This window comes from Lathyrus oleraceus, chromosome 5 (assembly GCF_024323335.1).
Source record: "Lathyrus oleraceus cultivar Zhongwan6 chromosome 5, CAAS_Psat_ZW6_1.0, whole genome shotgun sequence".
Taxonomy (NCBI): Eukaryota; Viridiplantae; Streptophyta; class Magnoliopsida; order Fabales; family Fabaceae; genus Lathyrus; species Lathyrus oleraceus.
This window is the reverse complement of record NC_066583.1, coordinates 111,595,910-111,612,099: the sequence shown is the minus strand read 5'-3', so window position 1 is coordinate 111,612,099 and position 16,190 is coordinate 111,595,910.

The window sequence follows — 16,190 nt, the reverse complement described above, 5'->3', positions numbered from 1 at the left end:
AGGACCTCCACTTTCAACTGTTGATTTCACGCTTTTCAAAGATGCGAATGACAAACTGGCATTCTCAATGGGATCCTTTACTTATGCAAGTGTGGCATTGGCTATTTCAAGTGCTTGGAAAGAAGTCTCCAATGCATCTTCATCAGCCTTGAACAGAAAGATGAGAGTTGACTAATGATGAAATCTTCTTCACCTAAGACAATGACGAGCTTGTTGTTGACGACAAACTTCATTTTCTGGTGCAAAATAGAAGTTACTGCCCCAGCAACATGTATCCATGGACGTCCCAAAAGGCAAATATAAGCGGGATTGATGTCCATGACTTGGAATGTGATGGGGAATACATGCAGTCCTATTTGGATTGGTAGCTCTACCTCCCTAACTACTGTCCTCTGGGAACCGTCAAATTCTTTTACCACGAGCGCATTGGGTTTCATCTCTGAACCTTGGTAAGATGATTTAGCAAACACCCTTTTTGGAAATACATTTAGGGATGATCCAGTGTCAACTAAGACCCTGGACAGAGCATCTTCTTGTCACTTTAGGGATACATGCAAGGCACGATTGTGATTTTGTCCTTCCTTGGGCAACTCTTTATTGTTGAACTTAGAGTGTTGCAAGCTGTGATATTGGTGACCACCCCATCGAATTAGCCAACCGTTATATCCTGAGTAACATGAGCTTGAGAAAACACTTTCAGTAAAGCCTCCCTACGAGCTTGGGGTTCAAAAGAAAAGATAAGATATATATTTTTGACGGTGTTTGATGTAGCTGATCGACTATCTTGTAGTCGATTTTATTTATCATTTTCAGAAATTCAACTGCTTCATCAGATTGCACCACTGACTGTACCCCTCCAGATTCTGGGGCAGGAACTGTAGTTGTAGTTTCCTTTGTCAATTCTTGCGGAATTATATTGAAATCAGGGGTATAAATCTGACCACTGCGGGTCATTCTGCTCGTCCCTATGATGTTCATAATATTGACATCAACATTCTCCAAGCTCTTCTCACATCCAACATCTTTGGATTCTCCATCTACCACTCCATCCACCACTCCATCTACCATAGTTATGTCATATTTCCAAGGCACGACCTTGGTGCTTTTGAAGGGAAAAGGGGGTAGGCATACAGACTACCGCGGGTGATGGATGAACAACATCTCTTCTTTGATAGGTTATCTCAACAAGTTCTGGTAGATTGAAAAAGGGTTCAATTACTAAAATTTCCTCGTTTGTTGCAGGACCACAAACTTGTAAAACACTCTGATCCATTAAATTTTGAATATCGGCTCGTACCAATTTACACCCTCTTGGACAAATGACACATTCTTCACAGTTATCGTGACAGGTAATGATCAAACTAACTCCCATAAATCTTGCATGGAGTGCTAGCAATGGATTTTTAACATCTTTAACATTTTTTATTATACAAATGTCATATACATCTTCAATGGCATTAACAGCACCATGCGTAGGCAGAGGATTACTCTTTACGTTGGGTCCAACATCTCTGAATGAAAAGATCTTCTTCTCAACCAACTTTGGCACAATATGCTTCAAAGCATAACATCCTTCCAAATCATGCTCAGGGGAGCCCTCATGGAAAGGACAATGGGCATCTTGATTGTACCATGGAGGCAAAGTATTTGGTGGAGGACCCAAAGGTCTAGGAGTCACCATGAAGGCAAAGTATTTGCAGCAATAATGGGTACAACTCAATGTACATCATAGGGATCGGAGCAAAAAGAGTTCTACCTCTTTTGTACCCTATTCTGATTTGGAATATTTTAAGGACGTGGGGCTTATGGCCTTGGTTGTTGATAAATGGGTTCCGTAGGTGCTCGTTGGTATACTTGTACTTGTTAAACAGGTTGATAGATAGGAGCTTGTGGTTGGTTGAAAGCCGGTGTGACTGCTTCCATATACGGTTGTTGGATATAATGCACTGTATAAGTTGGTTGGTGTTGAGCAATTTGTTACTACTGCTTCTTCCACGAGTAACTCCTTCTTTGACTGGTTTACACTGTGTTTATTTCACCCTCTTTCTTTCTTTGAAAACCTCCAGAAAATCTTTTGACATTGTTACTGAATGTTTCAGTGGTAGTTATCATTTTTCCATTCTTCAATCCAAGCTCGACTTTTATGCCCACGACAACCAAGTCAGAGAAACTTGTCGATACACTAGTCGCCATCCTTTCATATAACATAGGCTTTACTGTATCCATGAACTAATTTGCTAGCTCCTTCTCAACAAGGGGTGGTTTGACTTGCGAGGCCACTTCCCTCCATCGTTGTGCATATTCCTTAAAAGTCTCGTTATCTTTATGAGACATGCTAAACAATTTCCTTCTATCTAGAGCCATATCCATGTTATACTTATAATGCTGGATGAAAGCATCAGATAAGTCTTGGAAACAACAAATTCTATTTTGATCAAGGCTTAAGTACCACTTAGAGGGAGCACCCCTCAAGCTGTCTTGGAAGCAATGTATCATAAGTTTATCGTCCTCAATGTGCGCAAGCATTTTCCGATAGTACATAATGAGGTAACTTTTAGGGCATGAGTGGCTCTTGTACTTATCAAAATACGGGGTCTTGAATTTCGCGGGGATCACTAGACCAGACACTAGGCATATCTCCCTAAGAGCGACACCAAAGACTCGATCACCTTACATAGCCCTTAAATTTTTCTCAAGAATATGGAAATTCTATTTCATTCCTCTTATGTCTTCATGCCTTTCATCATCTTCGTCAGAAAAATCCTAAGCATGTTGTTGATCTTCAAAATAAGGTTGCACATGTGCATGGACAAGGGGTGGTGCAAATGTGTGGACTACAGGATGAGCTTCATTGATAGTTGGTAGAGGAACTGTCTGCTGTGTGGATTGTACAACACCAGGGCCACCTTCAACTGGAGGTGTGAAGTCGGGAGGTAAACCGAAGATTGGCCAAGTAGTAGGCATTGTTCTTGCAGGTTGGAGTTCAATCGTAGGACAGGTGACTTCTGAAATAACCTTCGTTTGGGTGTCCAACATATCCTTAATGACTTGTAGTATCTCTATGACTTGACCCATGTTTCCTCGTAGTTCCTCAAGTTCTGAGCTTACTCTCTCCAATTCTTACTCTTGATCTTCCATTCTTTGATGAGCGATGACTCTGGTGTTGTAGTGGTATTGAAGACTCAGTGTGGAACTGGAAGAAGACACAAAAATGAGTTTTTTTGTTTGAAGAATGTCATAGATGCATGTATGGGCACATATATGGATGCATTTTGTGCAAAACTCTTAGTTATCTTCGTTATTTATTTCAGAAATATTAGAACATATTTTTTGCAATATCTTAAATAAGAATAAAAGCATAATAATTAAGACCCGAAATGACAACTTCCATTAATTTAAATTCAAATTCGAATGCAAAGTGTTTTAACTTCAAGTACAAATGATTCAAATTCAAATACAAAATCATCAAATACAAGCAATTCAAATTCAAGTACAAGTAAACTTAAGCTCCATCTCAGCCCTTTTGATTGTAGCAAGATCTGTGGTGAGCTCCTTAACCATTTTCCTGCAAAACTTGACAAAATTGAAAACCTGGGGAGGTGTGTTCTCTGGACACATACACCAATCAGCTTCTTGGAGTTTTTATGGGAGTTCCAACATGTTGAGGTTAGCAAATCTAGCCAAGTAGCGGAACTTGCCATTCCGTTCAACATAGAGGTCTCAGAGTTTCTTGGTGACGCATTGATCTTCATCTAGGGCTGCTCTAGCCTCTCTATACAGCCTCCTCCAATACACACAGTCATTCTTTAAGAGCAAGTAGGTTGCATCACCTTCTTGGTTCTCCAAAACTGCAAACCTCCTATTAGCTTCTTCCAACTGGTACTCGAGATGATGACAGTTTTTTTCAGCTTCTTCTTTCTAGAGTATCTCACGAGACAACTTATGTTTGCACTTTTTGAGAGTGTCCTTTAATTCACAGATCTGTGCTTCAAAGTCAAGCTTAATTTCCCTATTTTCTATAAGAGACCTATCCAACATCCTTCCTAACTCATAAATTATATATTCAACTTTCTTTAGCTCTTCCTTTCTGGTCTAGATCACTGATATGGAACCTATAAGGATATGATCAAGATCATCTTTATGGTCTTCCAATAACCTGGCTCTTTTTTTACTATCTTTAAGTTTCTGGGCTTTCCCCTTACGTTCATCCTTCAAATTTTGATTTTCCAAGACAACTCAGTTCATCTGAATTCGTAACTCAATATTCTCCAATTCTAGCTATTTAACCTTAACATTGATTTTCTCCATGTCCTCAAGAAGTATAGGTTTTAGCTCAGGAACCTTAGGGAAAGCTGAAGCATCAAAGATAAATGGCAAATGGATTACTTCAAATCTCTCCTTCACCCATTGAGTGTAAGGTTCTTTGACAAGAGTGTTCCTTTTTTCGAACTCTTTACCCTTTCTAAAAATCTTCAACCAAGCCTTACGGATTATTATTACATCAGGATTACTTGCTTGGATGTCAAAGACACAAATGGCTGGAAGTTTTTTGCTTCAGGAGGACCATCCATGGAGTAGCCGTGTTGCATCTGAGATAACATAGGGTTATAATTGATGCAACCCTTAGTTTTTAACAGTGGCACCTTAGGAAATTCACCACAGCTGACAATAATGTATGGGGTTTCCCATTCTCTGACGTACCATCTGATGGAATTTACAGTGAGAGGAGCTATTCGTTGAGGATATTTAAGCTCTTTTGCCATAAAAGGGACTTTTTCGGGCATATGTTGCATGAACCAAGTATAAAGCAAATGAGCATAACATAACAAAGTTCCACCCCTCTTTTCATGTCAAGCGGGAAAGGCATGGTAAATGTCAGCTAAGAGAAATGATACAGGATTGCCGGAGAGAAAGACTTCTACGGCTACATGATCCACAAACTTTTTAATGTTTGGGAAGAGCATAATCCCATGGATCAACAGAGCCAACACAACATAAAATGCCTTCCAATTTCCTTCTTTCTTGAACTTCAGAGCTAATTCTTCCAAGAACCTCATGGCAAAACCTTTGAAATCCCCCTTTCTCGGCCCAATTGGCTAGAACTGTTGGGACTTTGATACTTAGGGCTAATGGTATCTTCTTTGGGACCACTTCCTCTTCAAGCTTTAGAAATGGATTGAAGTCTTTCAACTTTAGACCCAAAATTCTCTCAATTTCTTCCAAAGTATGAGCTAGTTGGAAATTAACAAATGTGAAACAGCGTAGAGGCGAATCATAATATTGTGCCAAAGAGTTGATAATCCCATAGTCATATTTCTTAGTCAGAAGGCTCAAAATTTTCCCATAGTCTTTTCCGAAGTCATCACGCTTATTGAGAGTCAAATCAGAGATTAATTCTTTCAGACTGTCAAGCTTAGGTTCCTTGTACTTAAGTGAGAACGTGTTTCTTCTTGGAGTTGTCATTTTCAAGTTCTCAATTCCTGAAACAACTAAGAGATAACTAAGAGTTTTATTTTTATGATGTTGATGCAATGTATGTGTTGCATTTTTTATATATAAGTTCATAGGCTCGAGGTATGGATAAATTTGATTGCTTCATATGGAACAGAGTTCTCACCAGGTATGGTGTAGGGTTTCAAAAAAAGTTCTTATTGTCATGGATTCATTAGACTATTTACTTCCTGTGGAAACTTACTTGCCGGGAATCAACTCCATCCAAAGAATCTACTCTAAGTGAGGTTCTCGCATGGACCCAATGAGAAATTCATCTCGCGGATCCACACTATGCAACCATATTTCCTAATTGGTCAAAGGATTAAGGTTCTACAAATGATCCTCAGAGTCATGGATCCTAATGAAAATATCAAAACTTACGGCAACTTACTCTCCGAGCGACCTAACTAGGCTTGACTCACTTAGGGAAATCGTTGTCCCCAGCAGAGTCGCCATCTGTCGCACCTCGAAAAGATGAGAACACGACTTAGCAAAGTGCAATCGCACGCTCGCAGGATGGACTAAACAGAGTCGCCACCGAACTTTATTTATTCCCAAAATGGGAAAGGGGAAATATTGATAAAACCAAAGAAAGAATGACAATGATTATGGTCATCGCAACCAAATCAGGGTTCGAGAGTCGATTACGCAAGGGGAAGGTATTAGCACCCCTCACGTCTGTTGTACTCAACGGGAACCATTAGGTTAATTGTGTGTGTTAGTGTTAGCTTAGAAATGTTACGCTTCTCAAGTTATTAAGTGGGAAAGAAAGAATAGAAGAGAGAAGAATGTTTTTGGATTTTTAACGAAGGGGACTAAAGCTAAGTTTTTTATTAATGGGCCTAACAAGATTTACAAATCTTGCTCCTACGTATCTCTGGATGCAATAGAGAACTCAAGGATTACGTAGTTCTGGGTAGAAAATGTTTGTTTGTTGGTCGATTTTAGCGAAAACTATAATGTATTAATCAACGAAAAACATTGTTTTACCCAAAACAGATAAAGAGCGGACGTATACCACACATCGAATGGATTTACAAATCAACATTCGGAAAAATCACACTTATCTCAACTCAACAATTATGGACGAAGCATTGCTTTACATCATCTTAAGACAAGATGTCTTTCGTTTATGAAAAGGTTTTAAAGACTGCACGACGGTGAAGAAAAGAGTTTGATTGGTTGGATGTATTTTTGGGGCTTGAAGGACGAGTATTTATGACTTGCTAGCTCTTACAACTTGGGTCTAATACTCGGGACTACGTCTAAACCTTTCACCCAGGTAATCTTTTTCTTCCAATTTTATTAAGATAAAGGGTTTGAATATTTACAAGTGTTTTGAAGGGAAGACGAACACTTATGGCTCACAGGCTCTTACAACTCGGGCCTAGCATTCGGGACTACATCTGGACCTTTCATTCAGGTAGTCTTTTTCTTCCAATTTAGTTATGAAAATGGTTTGAAGTGATTTGAGGATAATTGAAATGCAAACAAGTAAATGCGAGCACGCAAAAAGAAAAGAGCTCATTGTAAGAAGGCCCAAGAGTAAACCACGAGACCGGAATCCAACCGAAATCGAAAGCAAATCAAACTTAGCTCTAAACTAACTTAAAGTAGACTCATAGATGAATCACTTTATAAGAAGCCGAACAACAAAGTCTATGCGTCCAAACAATTTTCGAAAGTTAAATTAGATTTTAACTTTGAAATCGCAACACGACAATAAATCAAACAACAATCAAACACATTATTATTATTACAATGTCACAATTTTTTTACATCAATTAAATTAAATAAATAAATAATAGAAACCTAAACACTACACATATAGTATTCACAATAAATTCGTATTGCTATGAAATTGATAAAAAAAATTATATATATATATATATATATATATATATATATATATATATATATATATATATATATATATATATATATATATATATATAATTATGACATAAATTGAAATAACATATATAAAACTATAATAGAAAGTGAAGAAACATATATAAAACTATAATACAAAAAGTAAAGTAATATATATATATATATATATATATATATATATATATATATATATATATATATATATATATATATATAAAGGAAACCGAAACAACAAAGTAACTATATAAAGTAGCACATATTTACTGAAATGTTAGCAAATTGGGATTAAAAAGTGGCTATTATAATCATTATCGAAACTTTTATATAATTAAAAAGAATGGTAAAATATATAAAAAACTAACAAGTTAGAACTATTTATCTATATACAATCACTAAGCACAACAACATATATGAAACTAATATATATATATATATATATATATATATATATATATATATATATATATATATATATATATATATATAAAGAAGAAAAGAGTAAATAGTAAAAGAAAGTAAAATAATAATAAATAAAAAAATAAGAGTAGAAAAATGAATGAAGTTGTTTTTAGTCGGTGAGAAAGTAAGGTTTTGTGCTTCTTGAAGCGTGGTTGTTTGTTAGAGATGAGTTTTTTTTTAAGATTTTGTATGTGTGTAGTTTTAAGGTGATGGTGTATAAAAATGTGGCTTTTCAAAAATGAGAAGAAGAAAATAATTAAGATGAGGGTCTTGTAGTAGTAATTTGGTATGTGGTTCGCTGTGCATTATTGGTTACTGATAAAGAGGACAAGGTATGTGCATGAATACTGGAGGCTATTGATTCAAAACTAAAAGAAATAAGTCATCTCTCCTTATTTTTGTTTTTTTTTGCTTTGGATTTTCAGAGTGAGATTAATGGGTGTCGCTCCGCCTCTGTGTTGATTGGTGTTCGTCCCCTCTCTTTTTCAACACATAGTATATATTTGTGTTACTTAGGGTTTAAATTTTTTAAAAATGACAACAAAGTCCTTAATGTTTATTTTAGAGTTAAAACAAGTTCAAATTAAATAAATAAAATAAAATTCAAACAATTTAAAATAATCAGAATAAAATTGAAATGAAAATATAGATAAACCTATTTATTTTTTCTAAATATTTTGGTAAATAAAAACCTAAATAAAATAATTCAAAATGAATAAAATTTGGATGCAAAAACGCTCTAAAAATTAAATCGAATACACTAAAATAATCATCGCGAAATAATTTTTTTGGAAACATACAAGTTTTAATCAATCTTTGAAATAAAATTTGATGGTTAAACTGCTCAGACGGGTCAAAATGCAACCGAAAAAATAGTTAAAAAATAAAAATGAGCATGTCGGATTAAACCACGCGAACCATATATTAAGAACACTGACATCTGCAAGCTCGATTTTTAAAAAAATTATCCACTAATTTTACGCACAATTGAGAATCAGTTTGACCGATATGTCTGTAAATCCGAAAAATTATTCTGGTTCACATTTTAGGCATTGCGAGATGAAATATATGTTATGCTATGGAGATGATACAAATGTCATGATATATGTATTGATTTATTGAATGAGGGTCAAAATTAGGGTATGAAAATTATGTTGAGGGATATTGTTATGGTGCTCATGCTACAATGTTTCGAAGTTATGTGACATTATTTAGTTGAAGCAAAATGAGTATTTTGTTAGAAGATTAGAGCTAGGTAAATCTTGAAGTGAAAGAAAGCATATGGACCAATGTTGCAATATTAATTTTAACTTTCATATTTTTTTATAAGTATATATAACCATTTTTTTTGTTTAATACTAATACCAAATTTATGATTTAAATGTATGATGTTTTTATTGTTCATGATGATGATAAGCTGACAAAGACATGAATTTCATATGTTGGTGAGTGTTGGAGGAGCTTTAAGACACAACTCATAAAATATTAAATTACAAGTCCAAAGCCTAACATAAAGCATCCACCTAAGATGTATAGTTATGTTGACCATGAGACTTGAGATAAGTTTGTAGAGTCTCACTACTCTACTGATGTCCAGGTTAGTATTAATTTTATGTATAATTTTGATCATTTTTTAAATTAATACAACCCCTTAAATAAGTATCCACTATGTTTATAATAGGCTAAGAGTCAAAGAGGAAATAAAAATAATGCTAAAAATATATATCCACATAGATTGTCTCGTGGAGGATATGAAGAATTAGAGGAGATAATGTTTAAAGAAAAAAATAAAACAAAGAGAACAATAATTGGGAGATATTTCATTATGCCTTGATCATAACTCATCTCCACCATCACGTCATGAGAAATGGAAGAGAGCACGACAAAGACTAGGAGACGAGTTCACATCATAGGCTACAAACGTAGTTGCTGAGAAGATTGTAAGTATATTATTTTTTCAAGAATATTAATTGTAAGTAATTCACTTTGGTAATGAACTTTTATTTGTGCTGTAGGATTTGTTAGTTGATAAATCCAATGTCAGTGCCTTTGTTACACAATAATTCCATGAAATATTAGTAGAAGCGGTTGGAACAAAGGAGCATGGTGGGTGTGTTTGTGGAATCGAATGAGGCATCGACCCGAGACATCATTTCAGATCATCTTTAAATATTGAAGAATTGCGATAGAAACAAATTTAATAACTCTTTGATCAAAGGTTTGAAGAAATATTTGAAAAGGAGAAATTGATTGTGCGGGTGAGGGTTGTCTGAAAGGTGATTGAGGTCACTATAAGTTTGGTTTTGGAACTTACTTTTTTTCTGTCTGATTAAAAGTATATGTTATGTGTTGTTGTTGTTTGTGTTCTTAAAATCATATGTTGTGTTGTTATTTTTTTTTAATATGCAGAGATTCAAATCGATGGGTCTATTCATCTGACCAAATAATAATCCATTATACCTTTTTGAGAAAGTTGCTTTGGATGGTGCAATCACGAAAGGTAGTTTCTATCCCCCAACATAAGATTAAGACCTCAGTTCCTCAATTAGATCCAATGCGAAGATTTCCAAGCATGTTCAAAGATATGGGAGATGCTATCAAAATATTATTCGAGCACGATCTAGAGCATTATGAAGTTTTTTTTTCTTCAAAAGAGGTGTATTATGGATCTTGTATGGGGTACTAATTGTCTTGAGATGGATATACTACAATTATGATGCACATAAATACATATTTTAGAGTGATATAAATTTATATTAGTTGTTCTAAAATACATATTGATTTTGTTTTAATATTTAGGTACATGCATCGGCTTTGTAAAGAAATAAATAAATCCGATGTGTATGTATTCTTGGGACCATATAATATTCAATATTTAGGGCATTAATAAATAGAAATTCAAACTTACATACAAAATAAGTTAATTCAACATAAAAGAGTTTGTTACCAATCACCATTTATCAATTCGTAAGTATATATGAATTTGTATTTTCTCTTATTTATAACCATTTATGAAGTACACCAAAGGTCTGGGGGGAGGGGGGTGAATAGACATCCCAATTAAAACTTTTGTTGAAAATAATTTGAAAAACTTTTATTATAGTTTTAAAACAAAAATGATTTTGCGCGGCAAAAGCAACTTTTAGCTAATAGAGCAATTATGGTTATCGATTGGAATTGGCACATAATGACTTAGAGAGTTCAAAAAACAATCAAGATTGAAGCAAAAAGTAAACCAAATATACAAACTAATGAGTTGTATTTGAATAATTGACAAAATTACACGAGAAGTGTGATTTTATAACACAAACACTATATGGATTCTACAATCACAGTTTTCAGCTTAATCTTCAACAAGACAAAATTAAATTTCCAATTCTAAAAAATACATACACCTTATGAACAAACCACTACTAGAAGAAATCCTAAAGGCATGCAATTCTAGAAAGCAATAAAGAACAACCTAACATGCAATGTCTTAAAAGGAGAGAGAGAGAGAGAGAGAGAGAGAGAGAGAGAGAGAGAGAGAGAGAGAGAGAGAGAGAGAGAGAGAGAAGTGTAGACCGAGACTTATAGTGGTTGTGTTATCGTCATCGCTAAGCTTAATCCACTATTCAATGGTTTCCCATTAAAAAATTTGGTATTCCAATAATATTTGTGACCATATTACATGAGTTTAGTATAATCACAATATCCAAATTAACACTAAAAATATAAAGATATTCAATATGGATATTTGACTTGTACACAGTCTACAAACTAAACTCTTTACGAAATCTTCACACGAAATCATCATTAATCTTCCATCCCTAACAACCTTCTCCTAAGTCTCTGTTTTGCATCAATATTTACTCGATCCTATAGGTATCTTGAGTGTTTGTCTATTTGGTGTTTGAGAAGAACTCCCACCTTGTCTATAGGCTTCCGCATAATACTACCAAGATGAACCTGGAAAGAAGAATCTCCTTCTCTTCCATTGGAATTGTCAAAAACAACCATAACATCACGCACCTTGTGGACCTCTAAAATCTTTACCAAATCTTCAAAGGAAGTTAAATCCAAAAATGAATCTCATTAACAATGACAAATCTCCAAAGATGAGATTCAGATCCATACAATAATGGAGAAAGAATGAGATAGGAGATGAAAGAATTTTTTTGCAAGTGTTCAAGAGAGATTCAAAACTCTTTTGAAAATATGAGAGAACAAGTGGTTTGTGAGTTTTTAAATCAATATTAAAAGTGTGTGTTTTCTAGAATTGTGAAGGCTTTGAGAGAAAATGATTCTTATAGGTGCTAGAGATCTAACATAAAAATGAGTGAAAAAGGATGTTTGATTTGAGTCATAAGCAAAAAGTAAGATTTGAGCCAAATGGAAAAGTTTTTTTAATCAAGACCTAAAATATATGAGAAACTCATCTGTGTGATTCGAGTCACCTGATTCGAGTCATGAAACATGTGATTCTAATCAAATGAGACAATGGTAAACCATAGAAATGTAGTCATGCTTGATTCGAATCAAGGGTGTTATGATTCGAATCAAGTACAAGTTATGATTCAAGTCATAATAGCTTCAAACATTTCCTAAAAGTCTTTGTTTCATTTGATTCGAGTCATGGGATGTATGATTCGAATCACACTCCTAGAATCTAAATTTTATTGAAATTTTAAAGAGCTTTTGGGATTCTACCAATTGCATGACTTGAACCAATCTAAAATATAGCTCTTGATTCAAAAAAAGAATTAAAGTATATTTCTTATAATATAATCAAACTGTTTGATTTATGCCTATGCTAAAAAAAAAGGATCTAAAACTCAATCCATAGATGCTCAATTGATGAGGAGACTAAATTACATAAAACTAAAATGAAAAGCTTAAAAGACAGGCAACAAAATCATAACCCTTAAGGCAGCAGAGACATGCAACTTTACTTATTAATTTTTCAGGTGTTCATATAGTGGTCATTGATAATTAATAATGACAAATCCTTAGAAGAATAGTGTAATTATGTTATGTTCCTTAGGCAAACAACTTGATTCAAGTATAAAAGATATAACTAGCGCATTAGTGGTATTATTTGTAATACTAAAATGTCCACTTTACTTTTGAATATTTTTTACTAAGATTTAATTTTTTTCAACATGTAAAAGGTTTACTGTTATTGTTTTGGAGATTGTAAGTTTAATGTTATTGTTGTTGTGATAACCTAATTTAAATGTCATTTAAGTTATAGGTTTTTAACAACCGAACACCATTCATAAAAGAAGACATAAATGACGTTCATTCATGTTGGGCAACGTGCTTCCTATAGTTTTTTATTTTACAAGCACACTAATTTCTCTTGGTTGTTGCCTTGTTGGTTAACCATTTGTATATTTTAGTTTTGTTATAAAAAGTAACATGTGTGTCATTTTGGTTTTGGTATAAACAAATTATTTTGGTACATAATATATATATATATATATATATATATATATATATATATATATATATATATATATATATATATATATATATATATATAGAGAGAGAGAGAGAGAGAGATTTTTTTTCATATGTAACTACAGGTTGCAACGTAAGAGGGCATTGGGGGGGGGGGGGGGTGAGTTAAGGTTTCCCGATTTTTATGGTAGTTATGAATATGTTACGTGCTCTTAGGATAACAAAATGAAGAAAATTAAAGTGCTAAAAAATAAAGGACACAAGACAATTATACTAGTTCTCCTTATCAACCAATGGTACATAGTGTCTTCATACCTTGAACATTTTTCCACTATATTTAGATTCTTTTACAAGTCTCTCATGCCAATACTTCTATACATCCTTATAAAGCATACACAAAAAGAAAGAACACTGCTTTCTTTTTACAACAATAGACATCAAACTTATGATGGACTTTGAATCACTTCAATTCATAGAATCTTTTTCAAAATCATCAAACACTATGATGATTCTCACAAAAAAATAAATAGAAAATGCATAACTTTTTATTTACAAACACCTTTCATCAACACGCTATGATGAAAAGTAATATATACACTTTGTATGGAAATGAATAAAGTTATTCCTTGAATTGATTCCAAGATGATAGATCTTACTTTCTCAATATTACAATTATATCATATAAATCTTAAGTGCTGAGAATGTTTGAATGAAACTCATCAAATGATATGAATGTTATACATAAAGTTTCATTGTTAAAGTTGTATGGACACTTGAAAACTTATTTGAATCATATGAAATTAAATTTATGAAAGAGGTGATTTGAATTTAAAAAGTATATAACCTTATATATATCCTATGATACCTCTATGAGCAGATGCACATGTTTGGAATCAAAGTATGAAGTATTGCAAAGTGTTAGAAACATCAAGAACATGAAATAATGCATTTCTTCACCTTGGTATTCGAATACCATAATGTGGTAGTCGAATACTGTAGCACCTCAAATTTTCCCCCCTCATTCATGCATTCATGTTTAGGTCATTTAACATTTCATATTGCATTTCATCATGTCAGTCAGAATTAGCTCCAAAAAGCTTGAATATCATCCAAGACACTTTGTGGGTTCTATCTGGGCGATCAGTCAACACAAGGGAATGACTTGAGTTACTTCCAACATGTTCAAATGGGGTCTATCCATCATTCAAAACGCTAATCTTGAAGGAGCAAAAGTCTATTCCTGAGCTGTCATGCTCGCTAGGCGAGCAGCGTGGTTCGCTTAGCGAATCTGAACTGTCATGCTCGCTAGGCGAAGCGAACGCATTTTCAAAATATAACAGAAAAATATTGGGCTTGGACCTCTCTCATTTGAGCCCACAAAGCCACGAAAATCAGGTTATAAATTCTAAGATTTCATTGAAACAAAACCCTAGAGAGAAGAGAAGAGCTAACAGAATTCAGAGCAGCCTCCATAGACACTGAAGAATTTTTTTTTCTCTGCAGAGGATCACCTCTACCAATTCTAAGATTGCTTTGCAAACCCAACTGGGCAATTCAATTTCATCCGATCTCTCTAATCAGGTTTGCCTTATCTCCATTATTTCGTGCTTTCAATTTGAAATTTCTAAATGTATAAGGCATTACGGGTGAATTTGGAAGAGTGGGTACCGTTAGGTTTCACATGTGGGTTTAGCTATGCATGAATGTGTAGAACAATGCTTTGAATGTTTTATCACTTAATTTCTGAAATCGTACTGTTACCAGAGAAAAACCCAGAACCCGCAGGCATTCACTAGCCCATCGCTAGGCGAGCCTGCAGCGAAGCTTCGCTAAGCCTTCGCTAAGCGAAGCAGTAGCGATCGCGACAGTAGCTGTTTTTTCTGTTTGCTCTCCAACTTGTTTTATGTTTGTTATGACATGCTTTCTATTGCATCCGGGCATGTGTTTTACTATGTATGTCATGTCTCGATGTGTGGATCCTTGCCCCCTGACTTTGAGTTTTGATACCTTTTTGATGCATTTGTTTGACAAGAGGTGTAGGCCTCTTACCCTTGGTTGCTTTTTGTGAGCTTTTTGTGGTGTGATTCATGTGGTTACATTTTGATTCTGATTTGGTGCAACTTTTGATGGCACCCCATCTTATTAGTCTAACTTGTTTGTTGAGTTTTTGTGAGGGCTCACATGACTCTTGAAGAAATAGCTTGCTTGGTATTCCACTTTATTTGTGGGATACCATTTGAGAGATATATTCTGATTGCTTTGCTGACTTGCTTTCTTTGATGGTGTTAGCTTGAGAGACCTCCGGGATTCTTATTTCTTTAGTTGCTGTTACTTCGGATCTTTATCCGTGTGGTAGATCTCTTGATCCCTTTTACGTCTTTCCCGTATTTTATCGCTTTCTTAGCTGGAAGACCTCGATAGGAGGCAATGTTTTTGTGTGTTTACTTTTGTGCCTAAAGACCTCCATGAAGAGGAAATTGACGGATAAAAGGGATTAGTAGTCAATCCCCTATTATTCAGTATGTCGTTCTTTATGCTCGCACTACGTGCCAATGCTTCAGAACAAAAGCCCCAGATCTTTTGTCCGGTCAGTCAGTGGAGAGGGTTCCATCTTCCTGAATCCCCACTTTTTGTCATGAGCTCACCCTGTCCAGGGTTAAGAGCTATGAGGTCTTACCCTCTTTACCCTTTTGATCTGCTCACCCTGACGTTCAATGTCAGTTGGTTAAGAGTCCATTTGATTACCTTTCCATGGCTTGTTTGTCGAGGTTGATATGACCCCTCTTGACTAAAGCCCTACCCACGTATGTTTGAGCCCCTTGTTGGCATGTTTACTTTATGCATGCTTTTTTGTGTGGTGTGATCGTCTCCCCATAGGATTGCTAGGCTTCGTATAGTCTCTC